At 47.3% G+C, this 13,581-nt stretch overlaps 1 long non-coding RNA gene across 1 annotated transcript; it reads right to left on the bottom strand.

Annotated features, from left to right (window-relative positions):
- Positions 1-1,663: 1,663 nt before the first annotated feature.
- Positions 1,664-13,581, bottom strand: LOC107976910 (uncharacterized). The gene is made up of 4 exons (XR_001721221.3): positions 13,483-13,581; positions 11,629-11,816; positions 7,072-7,188; positions 1,664-3,779 (listed from the first exon to the last, which is right to left on the bottom strand). It is a non-coding gene; the product is annotated as an uncharacterized LOC107976910 (long non-coding RNA).

Raw genomic sequence — 13,581 nt, 5'->3', positions numbered from 1 at the left:
GTTTTTATGGAATTAACTCTTGGAATTAAAGGAATTAAACACTATTACCTGAACAGTTTTTGATTATTCTAATAGCCCAAGCTTGAACCAGGTAGGTTCCAGCTGGATTTCAGGTCCTACATATATTTGGGCCTTGAACTCTGTTTTGTTTCTCATGGATGGTAAGAGGAGTTAGGAAATAAATACTGGGTGGTTAGAAAAAGAGGAAGATTAATCCTGTGAGAACTTGTGTCCAAGCTGAAAGAGCCTGGGCACAATGGGAGGCTCACAGTACCTGAGCTTGGTCTTTTTCACCCCAAAGCCCCTGAGCATAAAAGAGGCTGAGATAAAAGGTTTGAGAGGACGTGTCAGAAAGGAAATATATGAGGGGCACATGTTCTCTTCATTCTCCCCTACATAGAGTGGCTGGGAGACACGGCAGGAGAGATCGGCTGGCTATGGAAAAGTTAACATTTTCTGCATCATAGGTAGGTTTGCCAGATAAAATACACAACTAGGGCCAGGCACAGTGGTTCATACCCATAACCCCAGCACTTTGGGAGGCTGAGGCAGGAGAATCCCTTGAGCCTGGGCGATAGAGGCTGCCGTGGGCCTATATCGTACGATTGCACTCCAGCCTGGATGACAGAGTGAGACCCTGTCTCAAAAAATAAATAAATAAATAAAATGCACGACTCTCACCTAAACTTGAATTTCAGGTAAGCAACAAATAACTATTTACTATAAGTATGGACCAAATATTGCATGGGACATACTTATACTAAAATAGTAGCCATCATTTATGTGAAGTGCAAATTTAACTGGGTGTTCTGTATTTGTATTTGCTAAATCTGGCAACCCTAATCACAACAAAAAGTTCACATGTATAAAAAAACTGAAAAATCAAAGTACGGGAATAGAAGCACACGGTTTTGAGACAGGAAGAGAACTATCTCAAGAAACAACTGAAAGCGTGGAAGTAGCTTCCTCTTGGTATCAGGATTTGAGGGTGGGCAAAGTTCCAGGCAAGGAACTGCTGTCTTTCTTAAGCCTCAGCAATAAAGTTTGGATATTTTCATCTGTGTACTTCCATAACTTAGACAAAAATTAAAATTTAGTTTAAAAAAGGGAAATAGCCTTCAATGGTTTTCATAACATCTTTTGCCCTTCCAGAAAAAAACTGGCATGCCAAGTTGCCAAGTTTCAAGGGACTATAAGGAAAACAGCAAAAAATAAAAATAAAAAGAGAGACAGTGAAAGTTTTCTGCTGCGTCTTCTCCCTCCCCAGTGAATATCTGGGGTCCCTCATCATTTCCTCCACAGTGGGCAGGTAGATTCAGACCTCCAGCCTAGAGGATCCCCTCACAGCAGCTTGCAGACGAAGGAGGTAGGAGGCAGGTAGGTTTTCCAGCAGGGAGAGTGGGGATTAGGGATTTAGCTAGTCATTATTGAGTGCTTGCTAAATGCCAAGCAGTATGCAAAGAACTGGACTCCGTGTTTGCTCCAATCCTTCCAGGAACCCTGTGAGATACTGTTATCTTCACTTTCGGATGAGGACATTGAGGCTAACTGAGGCCAAGTGACTGTCCAAAGATCTCTTAGTTAACAAGTGGCAGAGCTGCTATTGGAACCCAGACATGTCTGCCCCCCAAAACTGCACTCACATGCATGTTCAGCACAGCACTATTCACAATAACAAGGCATGGCATCAACCTAAGTGCCTATCCACCACAGACTGGACAAAGAAAATGAGGCCCATGTACATCATGGAATACTATGCAGCTGTTAAAAAGAACAAGATCATGTCCTTTGCAGCCACATGGATGGGGCTGGAAGCCATTATCCTAAGCAAACTAACACAGGAACAGAAAATCAAATCCCACATGTTCTCACTTATCAGTGGGAGCTAAACTTTGAGGACACATGTATAGAAAGAAGGGAGCAACAGACTCTGGGGCCTCCTGGAGGGTGGAGGATGGAAGGAGGGAGAGATCAAAAAACTATGGTGGGTGAGAGCATAGTATCTGTATGACAAAATCATTTGTACGCCAAACCCCCAAAACCCACAATTTACCTATATAACAAACCTGCACATGGAACCCCTGAACATAAAATAAAACTTTAAAAAAATTAAAAATTTTTAAAACTCTGCACTCAACCGAAATGTTACACCATGCTTCAGGTGGGATACCAGCATCTGGAACTCAGGGAGCCAACGTTCCTCAAGATCGCCAAATCTAGCTGCCGCCAGAAAGAATGACCCAACACTGGCCTTGCTATAGCCAATGCCTGTTGTGCTGGGAAAAGAGACACTCTGGCTCTGATGGCCCAGGACCCTGCTGTGTTGCCTCAGGGGTCTCATGATAAGCCCACCCAGAAAAAGAACGCTCGTCCTGTGACACTCCCACAAGGCTCCTTCCCCGGACTGGGCTTCCACCCGGAACGCCTCCCACAGTGGGTAAAGGAATCTAAGTGGCGTCCTGAGCACTGCCTTCCCATGAGCCTCTGTAAGCCTGGGCTTTTGGAGAGCACCCCCTAAGAAGGTGCTGGACCTCATGTTCTCCCTGTTTGTTTCCCTCGAGTTCCCACTGAGGGAGAGAAGATGGAAGAGGAGATGTGACCATCGCTGGGGAAGGGGGTAAGGTCTGCCAAGGGCACAGTTCAAAGCCAAGAAGAGAGAAGATGGCTGGAGTTTGTTGTACCGTGCCTGGGTATTTTCCAACTTGTGTTTCTAGAGAAAATAAGCCTAGGGCGGCCGAGGCTATGGAGACAATATGGGCATGTAAACGCTGTCACTCAAATTAACACCTTTCGTCTCAGCTTTGATGCCATCCAAGCCACCACACCTGAACATGATAAACTCATGAAATTATCTCACCAGATCAGAGTTTTGGGAACTGTCAAAGTCCTGTTTCCTTCCTTCAAGATGGTACAGATCTATGGTTAGAGAGAAAGGACACGATGGGGGTGGGGGTGAGAGGGGCTGCCACTGTCCATCCATCGTTATGACTATGACTTGCAGAAAGCCCAGCTGCGCAGTCAGCGGGGTTTAAGCTCCCAGAACGTCGTGGGGAATGCCCCCTGGTGATTCTCAGGGCTCCCTCTTGCCAGCATCAGATAATGGCCAGGATGATAAGTTTCACCTACCTGGACTGGAACCTCTTCCCGTATTTGATCCCAGTTAGGGATCTGATTCCCTCCTAAGGTGAGTTGCCTTTGATGTCTGAGATTCTCCCGGGGATAAGGGAGAGTCTTCAGGGATGACTCCTTGGCCCTGGCCGGCTGGGTACCCTGCCTGGCTCCATGTGGAATCCCTGTAGCCCTTAGGAGTTTCTCCCACCCTGGAGGCGCCTCACTTCAAGCAGCCCGTTCCCTGGGGTCTACAGGGAAATTAAGAATACTTTTTCCTAAAACAAACATCAAGAAAAAGCTTTCTATTTTTATATGCTAAGGATGTGAGTCTTTAGCCAGCAAATAGGAGGTTTATTTTTGTTTGTTTTGTTTTTGTTTGTTGTTTTAGGAAGCCAAAGATGAAATGGTTTTAAGATTCTGGCTTATAGAAGCTTCCATGGGACCTCCCTCTCTCACTGAGCAGAATTTCTGTTCTGTTAGTCTCTTTCCCTAACTATCACAGATATTTCTGAGAGGACTGGGAGGCTCTTGCAGGTGTCTCAGGGTCGGCTGACGCCTCCAGAGAGAAGGATGATGGCTGGTGGTGTGGAACCCACTCAGGGAGCTCTGTCTGTCGTTTTGTTTGTTGAGTCACTGAAAATCCCCAAGCTGTCAGCATGAGTTGGGAACTAAAAGAAGAAAACAGACTTTAGGTAGCTCACTCTTTCCCTAGTCCTTGGCTGGCATTTGACACTGATTGGCACAGTTGCTCACAAGTGTTTCAGGGTAGAAAGGGGCTTATTCCGAGTTCTCAACTTCTGGACCAAAAAAAAAAAGTCCCGTATTAGCCAACTGACACACATGCACTCTAAAGAACATCAGATGTCGGACGTGATAAGCCACATGGGGTGAGGTGCATACATGGAGCATCAAACACCAGCACAGAAGTCACCTGGGCTCTGGGCTGTCCTAACCAATGCAGAGCCAAAGGGCTCTCTTCAAATCTAGTTGACCCAGTTTTCCCCAAGCGGGAAGGCCACAGCACTTCACAGCACTTGGGGAGGTCAGGAAGGTCAGGCAGGACAAACTAGACAAATCCTCCGCTTTCCATTGCCCCCACGCCCCATGAAGAATGAAGGTGGGGTTGGGGGAGAGAACAAGCTAGACCACAGGGCAAATTCCGACAGGCTGGAGGAAAACGCTGTGGAGGACAGGATTCTTTCGCCTCTAGTTCCTCCTTCCAAAAGTGCATTCTTCCAGATTCTGAATCTTCTAAATTAGGAGCAATCCCAATGGCCTAGAAAATTCTGGCCAAGGTTCTCCAAGGCAGCATCTGCCACCCTGAGATCTGCTCCCAACTTCTTGAAACCTTGGCAAACATCTGCCTGTTCTCAGCTCCCGCCAACCCCCCGCCTCCAGCCTCGGGCCCCCCAGGCGGGCATGCAGCAGCTCGAGATAGCAGCTCCGCCCTCTTCCCGGGAGGGAGGCAGCAGCCCTAGCAGGTGTCTCTGGCTTCTCCCCTGCGGCAAGAGGCACATGCAGGTGCCTCCTGCCACTCCCTTTTTCCTCCCAGTGGGAGTGGGCGGCTAGGGAGGTGTCCCAGCCACTCCCTCTGCCTCCCTGGGGCTGGTGGCTTAGGGAGGTACCTCAACTCCTTTCTCAGAGCAGAAGGCTGGAGTCCCTGAGCCACACCACACCCTCCCACGCTGCTTTTGCACCAGCCCTTCCAGCGAGCAGCGCTCACCCTCACCACCTCTGAGGAGCTCTGGAACTCCCCTTACAAAGTAGAAAATCCCCGTAGCCATTGGGGACCCCATGAGTTCTCCTTTCTAGACTCCATCAGCCTGTCACTCAGGCTCTCCTCTCCCATATCTGATTCCTCTCCTCTCCCATATCTGATTCCCACATTGAGAAGAAAAGAGGAGAGAGAATTCCTCCTCAAGGTTGTGTAGGTTGAGGGTGGATGATAACAATCCAATCTTTTTTTAGAAAGAAAGGGTCTTGCTCTGTCACCCAGTCTGGAGTGCAGTGATGCAATGCTAGCTCACTGCAGCCTCAACCTTCCCAGATCAAGCAACCCTCCCATCCCGAGTAGCTGGGACCACATGCATGCACCACCATGCCTGGCTAATTTTTTTTTTTTTTTTGTAAAGATTGGGGTGGGGGGGTCTCATCATGTTGCCCAGGCTGATCTTGAACTCCTTGGGTCAAGTGACCCTCCCACCTCAGCTTTCCAAAGAGCTGGGATTACAGGTGTGAGCCACCATGTCTGACCAGATTTTTTCAATTCAATTCTCCACTAAGACAGAACTTGAGGCCTGTAATCCCAGCACTTTGGGAGACCGAGGCCAGCAGATCATGAGGTCAGGGGTTTGAGACCAGCCTGACCAACATGATGAAACCCCATCTCTACTAAAAATACAAAAATTAGCCAGGCATGGTGGCGCGCACCTGTAATTCCAAGTACTCAGGAGGCTGAGGCAGGAGAATCACTTGAAACTGGGAGGCAGAGGTTGCAGTGAGCCAAGATCACACCATTGCACTCCAGCCTGGGCGACAGAGCAAGACTCCGTCTCAAAAAAAAAAAAATAGAAACAAAGAACTTCAGGTCCAGCTCATCCATGTCTGGAGGGTGATGGCAAAAGAATGAATGAGTGAAACATGGGGCCCTTCCAGGAAATGGCTCCCGCATGTGTGCCTCCATCCCTACCTCATTTCTGTGTGCACTTGGGGGACTACCAAGAGGAAGCCCAGGTAGACAGGTTAGCCCACCACAGCACAGCCCACCCAGCCCCCAGTGAAGGGCCATGGCTCCGTGACAGAGCAGGTTGCCTTACGGAGAAGTGTCTTGCCTCACTGGGAGGGAGCTACCCAGGGAAGTAGAGTTCCAGGGACACAGAGAGCCCCCGAGAGCCCAGCCTCCCAAACGCACCTTACAGAAGGAACCCTGGAGAGGAGAAGGCAGTCGGTGGGGAGAAAATGCTCCAAGGAAAATCTGCTAGGATAGCAGTGACATTTGGTTAAAAAAAAAGAGGAGTTGACAGTGATAACAAAAATGACCCAGCCTAGAAAAAGCACCACCCCCCCACCCCCCAAAAAAAGGGTCCTGGCATTCAAAATAATTGTAATTTTTAAGAAACCAGGATAATTTGTTTTTCTAATCCAAGGATTGGTGACTTTTTTACTACAATGATGATGTCCTTTGTTCCTCGGGCCCCTGGGGATATCCAGGCATGGCCTGTGTCTGTTCTATTCTGGATGTGAACGAGCTCACACCTTGGTTAGCTAGGCTGAGCTTGAGCTGAAATTCCAGGAGTCTTCGGCTAAAAATCCAGTCACCAGTAACTTGGGCAAAGGGGGCATTTTCCCAGAAGCTGTTGACCAGGGATTTGGGGTTCAGTCTTAAAGACAATCACTCATGATTAAGCCTCTGACCTCATCCCTTCTCCCAAGATCTGTCTGTGAGACAGAATTGCTTCATTATGAAAGTGGAGCTTCCTTGGTCTTTCTTTTCATCTAGTGCATCTCCCTCAGCCCAGTGTAGTTAATAATGATCTTCTGGCCAGGCGCAGTGGCTCACGCCTGTTAGTTTCAGCATTTTGGGAGGCTGAAGGGGGCAGATCATGAGGTCAGGAGTTTGAGACCAGCTTGACCAACATGGTGAAACTCTATCTCTACTAAAAATACAAAAATTAGCTGGGCATTGTGTTGGGCACCATGCCGGGCACCTGTAATCCCAGCTACTTGGGAGGTTGAGACAGCAGGATCATTTGAACCCGGGAGGCGGAGGTTGCAGTGAGCCAAGATTGCACCATTGCACTCCCAGCCTGGATGATGGGGCGAGACTCTGTCTCAAAAAATAAAAATAAAAAATAATCATCTTCTACCTTGCACAAGTGTTCCATGAGTCAAACTAAGAATTGACAAATGAACCATCTTACAGACAGGGAAACTGAGGCGCTGAAAAGGGAAGTGTTGCACCTTAAAGATGATAACAGCCACAGCAAAGAAGCCTCCTCATCTCCAGTAGCCTACATGTGACCTAGAGTTTTCACAGTCCAGCGTCTGGGCGGAAGAACTTCAGTTTCCCTCTAGGTCCTGCAAGAGGAGTGGGAATGTCAGTAATGTATGATCCCTTATCTTGGGTCAATCCAGTCTGGGCTTTTCGTATCCTTCCTGGAAGTATGTAACCATGAAACAACACTGTCTTTTAGAAATGCTGTTTCTTACCTCTATGCGTTCTGTGAAATTCCTTAAAACCCATAGAACTGTAATCAGATGAAGTAAAATTCCAAAATCTCCTGTGCAACTCCCAAGAGAGTCCCAGCCTCCTATCCACATAGCTGAATGTGATCAAAGAATGAGGAAATTAGGTCGAGAATGACCTGCACAGACTCTCTAGGACATACTTCTGATTAAACAGATGAACAAAGGGCATCCAAGGGCTATGGGATTAGCCCAAGAACAGCCACTAGGAATTGACTGAACCAACATTGAGTCCCAGTCTCTTGACTTCCCATTCATAAGAAGATGAAATTAGCATTACCAGAATCAGACAGCCCCTCTGTAATGGTTTACACAAAATAATGCTGTGAGCTCAGTGCTGATTAGCTTAACCTCACTCACAACCACAATTTGAGTTCCATAATACTGTCAGCGACATCACCGTTGGGGTGACAAGATAGTCCTACAGTCTCCAGAGAAAACATGGCATTGGGGTTCCTGATAATACAGGCACGTGCAGGTATGCCTTACTTCCTGAAAATTCTATGCTACTGAATTCATATTGAATTTTTGTAATGATAGCATTTCTTTTTTTATACTCTTTTTATTACACTTTAAGTTTTAGGGTACATGTGCACAACATGCAGGTTTATTACATGTGTATACATGTGCCATGTTGGTGTGCTGCATAGCATTTCTATGCACTGGGAAGTTGACTATATAAAGTATCCTAAGGTGAATTCTTATTATTAGCAAAGCATCTTTTTGCAAAGCAAATCATTCCTCCTGATGTTTATAAATAAGTTTTAAAGTGAAGTGTGTATCTGTACTGAAAGCTAATCTCCATATTATTCTAAGCACAGCTCAGATTCCATAAAGGACCTCACTTTGGGAGCAGCGTGGGAAGAAAACATTTGAATAAGAGCAGGTCCAGGAGAGAAATCAGATAGATCCACCTCTTTCCTAACTTCTCCCATCTTCTAGGTGTCTCTTTATCAGAGCAAAGTCCCAACCATAATGCCCAAAATTAAGATTTTGGAGGGATTTCATGGGAGGAAAATAACAATTTTTTTAATTTTTTTATTTTAGCATCTGAGTCACCACACTAGAAGAAGAAAATAATTATTAACATGGTAGACAAGAAAGCCTATCATTTGGTGAAAAATAAATGGCATCATTTATTTTATTGGGAAAATATTCCCAAATTCTCAGCAGCATTATTCCAAAGCAAGGACGGGAGAAGCAAGATTCTACATATATGCAGAAAAGATTAAAAGGAAGTCAAAAAACTGTTTAAGAGATTAAGCCCATGGGCCTGGTGTGGTGGTTTCACACCTGTAATCCCAGCACTTTGGGAGGCCAAGGCAGGAGGATCACTTAAGGCCAGGAGTTCAAGACCAGCTTGAGCAACATAGGAAGACCCAGTCTCTAAAAAAAAATTTATTTTAATTAGCTGGGCATGGTGGCAGACACCTATAGTCTCAACTACTCAGGAGGCTAAGGTGGGAGGATCACTTGAGCCTGGGAGGTTGAGGCTCTAGTGAGCCATGATTGCACCACTGAAATCCAGCCTGAGTGAGAGAGAGAGAGACTGCCTCAAAAACAAAGAAAAAGTTAAATAAATACATACATACATAAAAAAAAAACATAAATAAATAAATAAATAAAAATCCCGGCCGGGCATGGTGGCTCATGCCTCTAATCCCAGCACTTTGGGAGGCCGAAGTAGGCAGATCACCTGAGGTCAGGAGTTCAAGACCAGCCTGGCCAACATAACAAAACCCGTCTCTACTAAAAATACAAAAATGAGCCAGGTGTGCTGGCATGCGCTTGTAATCCCAGCTACTTGGGAGGCCGAGGCAGGAGAATCACTAGAACCCGGCAGGCAGAGGTTGCAGTGAGCTGAGATTGCACCACTGCCCTCCAGCCTGGGCAACAGAGCAAGATCCTGTCTAGAAAAAAAAAAAATCCAGGAGTTTGAGAGATTAAGCCCATCATAGGAGTCCAATAAATACTTTAGATCAATTATCAGATTTGTTTGCTGGAATGGTTGGTTGGTTGGTTGGTTGGTTGGTTGGTTGGTTTTAAGTGGGAGCTGTAAGGAAAAATTACAGGACCAGGAATTGCACTGGGTGTGAAGTGAGATAGGGTGTGCTCAGAGGAGAAAGGAAGCCATTTTCTTCGTTTTCCCCAAAGAGAGGGATCTGGTGAGCACACAGGAGGCTAATGTCATGCTAGAGTTTTCTTTCTCTGATTACTAAAGCAATATATGCTCATTGTAGAACATCTGAAAGGAAACTGTGAAGAAGTAGAAGTCACCATGGAGGTAACCACTGTTAACCTGGGGACAGACTTCCAGAGCTCTTTAAAGGCAGAAAATGTTCTTTCTTTCGGGAATGGTGTCAATGAGGCTCTGTTCAGAGGCAGGACCTTCTGCTTCAGCGTCAGGGAACCCCAGGGTGCTAAGCTTCGGTTCCTGCCACAGGAGCCTTTGCATTCCGTGCAGCAAGATGACTAAAGCAGAGGGACCTGGAAAATAACAACTCCACATTCTCAGGGCCCTTGCCCCCCGCAGAGCAATGGGGCCTAAGCCTGGGGAGTTGTCGCCTGGCTTGATCCCCACCTTGCCCTCCTGCAACGTGAGACGTCTGTCCAGGTGAGGGTGGAGTACGCCAGGTACTGACAAATGGGAAAGTATCACCCTGAGGCACTCACAGCTCCTACATGGAGCTCTCAGTTCAGGGAAAAAAATAAACCAAGGGAGGAATTTTCCACTGTCCCATTAATCAAGAGAGCAGCAGGCTCGGTGCAGAAAACTCATTGTAGGCACTCCAGGTCTTGGGACCCACCCAGCCCCACCACGAGTCAAACTTCCCTGGTGGGGTCGCCGTCTGTTGTACATGGTCGCTAATGCATCTTCATGTGTGTAAACAGCTTTTGAATATTTTTTACCTAATACGGGCCTGCAAGACGGGCCAGGTGGCCTTAGCTCTTTGCACAGCTGTAGTAGGAGAAGCTACTTGAAGAGAGTTAGAAGAAAGCTCGCCACCACACATCTTCCCTATCTTGGTTCACAGTGGCTGTGAACACCCCTGAGATTCAAATCCTCAGCTGGAGGCTTTCCCAGTCCCTCTAAGAGTGGATAAGAGGTCGCTCCACCACTAACTAGCTGTGCAGTTAGTGAACCTCTTTAAGCCTCTGTATCCCCATCTGTAAATAAGTTGTTATTTATCTGTAAATAAGTTGTTATCCCCATCCCTCATTAAGTTGTTACGAAGATTCAATGAGATAAACACACACACGGAACCTGGCACATCCACGCTTAGCAAATGTGAGTTGTGAATATCCAGCAACTCATTTGTTCAACAGCTACTTATTGAGAGCCAACATACTTCTGGGGACACATGGTTTCTGCCTTCAAGGATGACATCATCTAGTGGGGGAGAGAAATGTTAAAAACCAACAATGACTACATGCTGTGATCACTTCTGTGAGGTATGTAGAATAATCACCCTTTTGTGGCCTATCACATATATCTCCCCAATGATGCTACAAGGCACATATTAGCATGCCCATCTTACAGACGATGAGTCTGAGGCCCAGAGGTCACCTTGTGGACTTCAACCCAGGTTTGACCACAATGCTCTTGGTCCACATTCACCGGCTCCTTTTTATTTATTTATTTTTTTAGACAGAGTCTCACTTTCTTGCCCAGGCTGGAGTGCAGTGGTGGCTCGGCTCACTGCAGCCTCCACTTCCTGGGTTCAAGTGATTCTCCTGCCTTAGCCTCCCAAATAGCTGGGACTACAGGCATGCACCACCACACTCAGCTAATTTTTATATTTTTAGTAGAGAAGGGGTTTCATTACATTGGCCAGGCTGTCCTTTTTTGGGGCAGCAGAGGTGGGGCGGGAACAGAGTCTCGCTCTGTTGCCCAGACTGGAGTGCAGTGGCACCATCTTGGCTCACTGCAACCTTCACCTTCCAGGTTCAAGCAATCCTCCTGCCTCAGCTCCCCCTAGTAGGTGGGATTACAGGCATGTGCCACCTCACCTGGCCAATTTTTGTATTTTTAGTAGAGACAGGGTTTCTCCATGTTGGCCTGGCTGGTCTCGAACTCCTGACCTCAAGTGATCCACGTGCTTTGGCCTCCCAAAGTGCTGGGGTTACAGGCGTGAGCCACCGCACCCAGGCTTTTTTTTTTTTTTTTAATATTATAGGATCCACCAAAGCTTCAGGTGGACCTGCTCAGGATAACTCACATGATCCCTTGACGCTGTACACAGCTTTAAATCTGAACCCAAATACACTCACCCATTATGCGAGCCACACTGCTGGGTTGATGCAAAAATCCCTGCAGATTGTCATCAGTCGTGGTTCACGCTGTGGTCACCGCAGCTGTTCTTTGTCATTGCAGAATTGCAACCCTGCATGTCACTCTGGGACATATGGCCCTGGGCCTATAAACTGCCACCAGGCCACCGATGGCTGCTCCTCACCGCCTGACAGTGATGATTAAACATGGTCTATTTAGAGGAGCCGTAAAGAAGCCAGATATCCCTCGCAGAGGAGCAGAGGGGCGCACAAACAATGGGACAGATTTTCCTGTCTCTCGGGAGAGTCACTCTCTCATCTTTCACCGAGAGAAAAAAGTCATGCAATGAGAATCTGGCAGGAGAACCCAAGGAGGGTTTCAGGGCAGGAGAGGCAGCCAGGACATGGATGCCCGCCCAACGCTTCCGCTGCCCACGCTCCTACTTCCAGCGAAGAAATGGAAAGCACTTTTATTTCTTCTGAACTCCCGGCCTGTCCCACTAGTTTCGTTCATTTGCTGCTCTTGAAGGTAGGAATCCCCCAGCCCCAAGACAGCCCACCCAGCATGCCAGGCCTGTCCACAGTCTCCATCCAGTTTCTGTGCCCTGGTACCCAAATTTCAGACTACACCTGCAGAAAGCCCCTAACTTCACCCAAGTCCACCCAAGGGCTCCACCATCCTTCAGTCATCTCCCGCGGATTCCCTGCTGTGTTCCCTGGGGAATTCCCTGGACTCTCCAACCTGCCCAGCCCTGCTGTTCTCCCCGTAGATGGCCTGGCCTCTTCCCGCCATGACCGTCCTCAACTTCCCTGTTCATCATTAACATCAAACACCCAGAGACGCCACAGCTATGTGCAGACACTGCCTTGTCTACCCCACTCCTTACCCCAACTTCTGAATTTTTTTCCTTCTATTTTTCTCTCTCTTGGGAGAGGGCCTTTGTTCCTGATCCTTTTCTCTCCCATCTCCTGGAGGATTTTTCGCCATTAGGCTCCATCAGTCTTGCACTTTTATTTTATTTATTTATTTTTTAATAGAGACAAGGGCCTCACTCTGCTGCCCAGGCTGTTCTCAAACTCCTGGCCTCAAGCGATCCTCCCACCTTGGCCTGCCCAAGTGTTGGGATTACAGGCGTAAGCCACCATGCCTGGTCCTTTTTGGCACCTTTTATCCTTGTCTTCACTCCAGTCACTCCTTCTCTTCTGCTTGATAACTTGATTGCATCACTTCTAATCTAAAAAACTTGAGAGCAACACTTTCACCCCCTCAATTTATTAATTTATTACTTTATTTAGACAGAGTCTCGCTCTGTCACCCAGGCTGGAGTGCAGTGGTATAATCACAACTCGCTGCAACCTCCCTCTCCCAGGTTCAAGCAATTCTCATGCCTCAGACTCCTGAGTAGCTGGGACTACAGGCATGGGCCACCATACCTGGCTAATTTTTGTATTTTTAGTAGAGACAGGGTTTTGCCATGTTGGCCAGGCTGGTCTCGAACTCCTGACCTCAAGTGATCCACCCACCTCAGCCTCCCAAAGTGCTGAGATTACAGGCATGAGCCACCGTGCCTGGCCTCATCCATGAGTTTAATACCCCAGTCTCTTCTCTGACAAAGATTTCCAGGACAAATCTCCAGGACTTCTTTCTCTCTTCCAACATGTGCTTTTGTCCCTAACCGTCTGATGCCTACCACTACCATCGCACTGAAATTCTTTTCCCAAGTCAAAATATCCACCTCCTTCTAAAAGCTAGTGATCTCTTTAACCCTGATTTCTGCAACATTTCACTTTCCTCCTTGAGCTGCCTCCTGGCTTGGCTTCCAGGAAACAGGTGTTCCCGGAGGCTGCTCTCACCTCTCAGACAGCCTTCTCATCTCCCTGTCCAGCTCCAGCGCTCTCTGCCTTCCACCTCTTATGCAGGGTGATTGTCAAATCAATGGGATTCCCCATTGA

This window comes from Pan troglodytes, chromosome 8 (genome assembly GCF_028858775.2).
Source record: "Pan troglodytes isolate AG18354 chromosome 8, NHGRI_mPanTro3-v2.0_pri, whole genome shotgun sequence".
Lineage (NCBI taxonomy): Eukaryota > Metazoa > Chordata > Mammalia > Primates > Hominidae > Pan > Pan troglodytes.
Note: the sequence above shows the minus strand (reverse complement) of the source record. Positions and strands in the feature narration are given on the sequence as shown.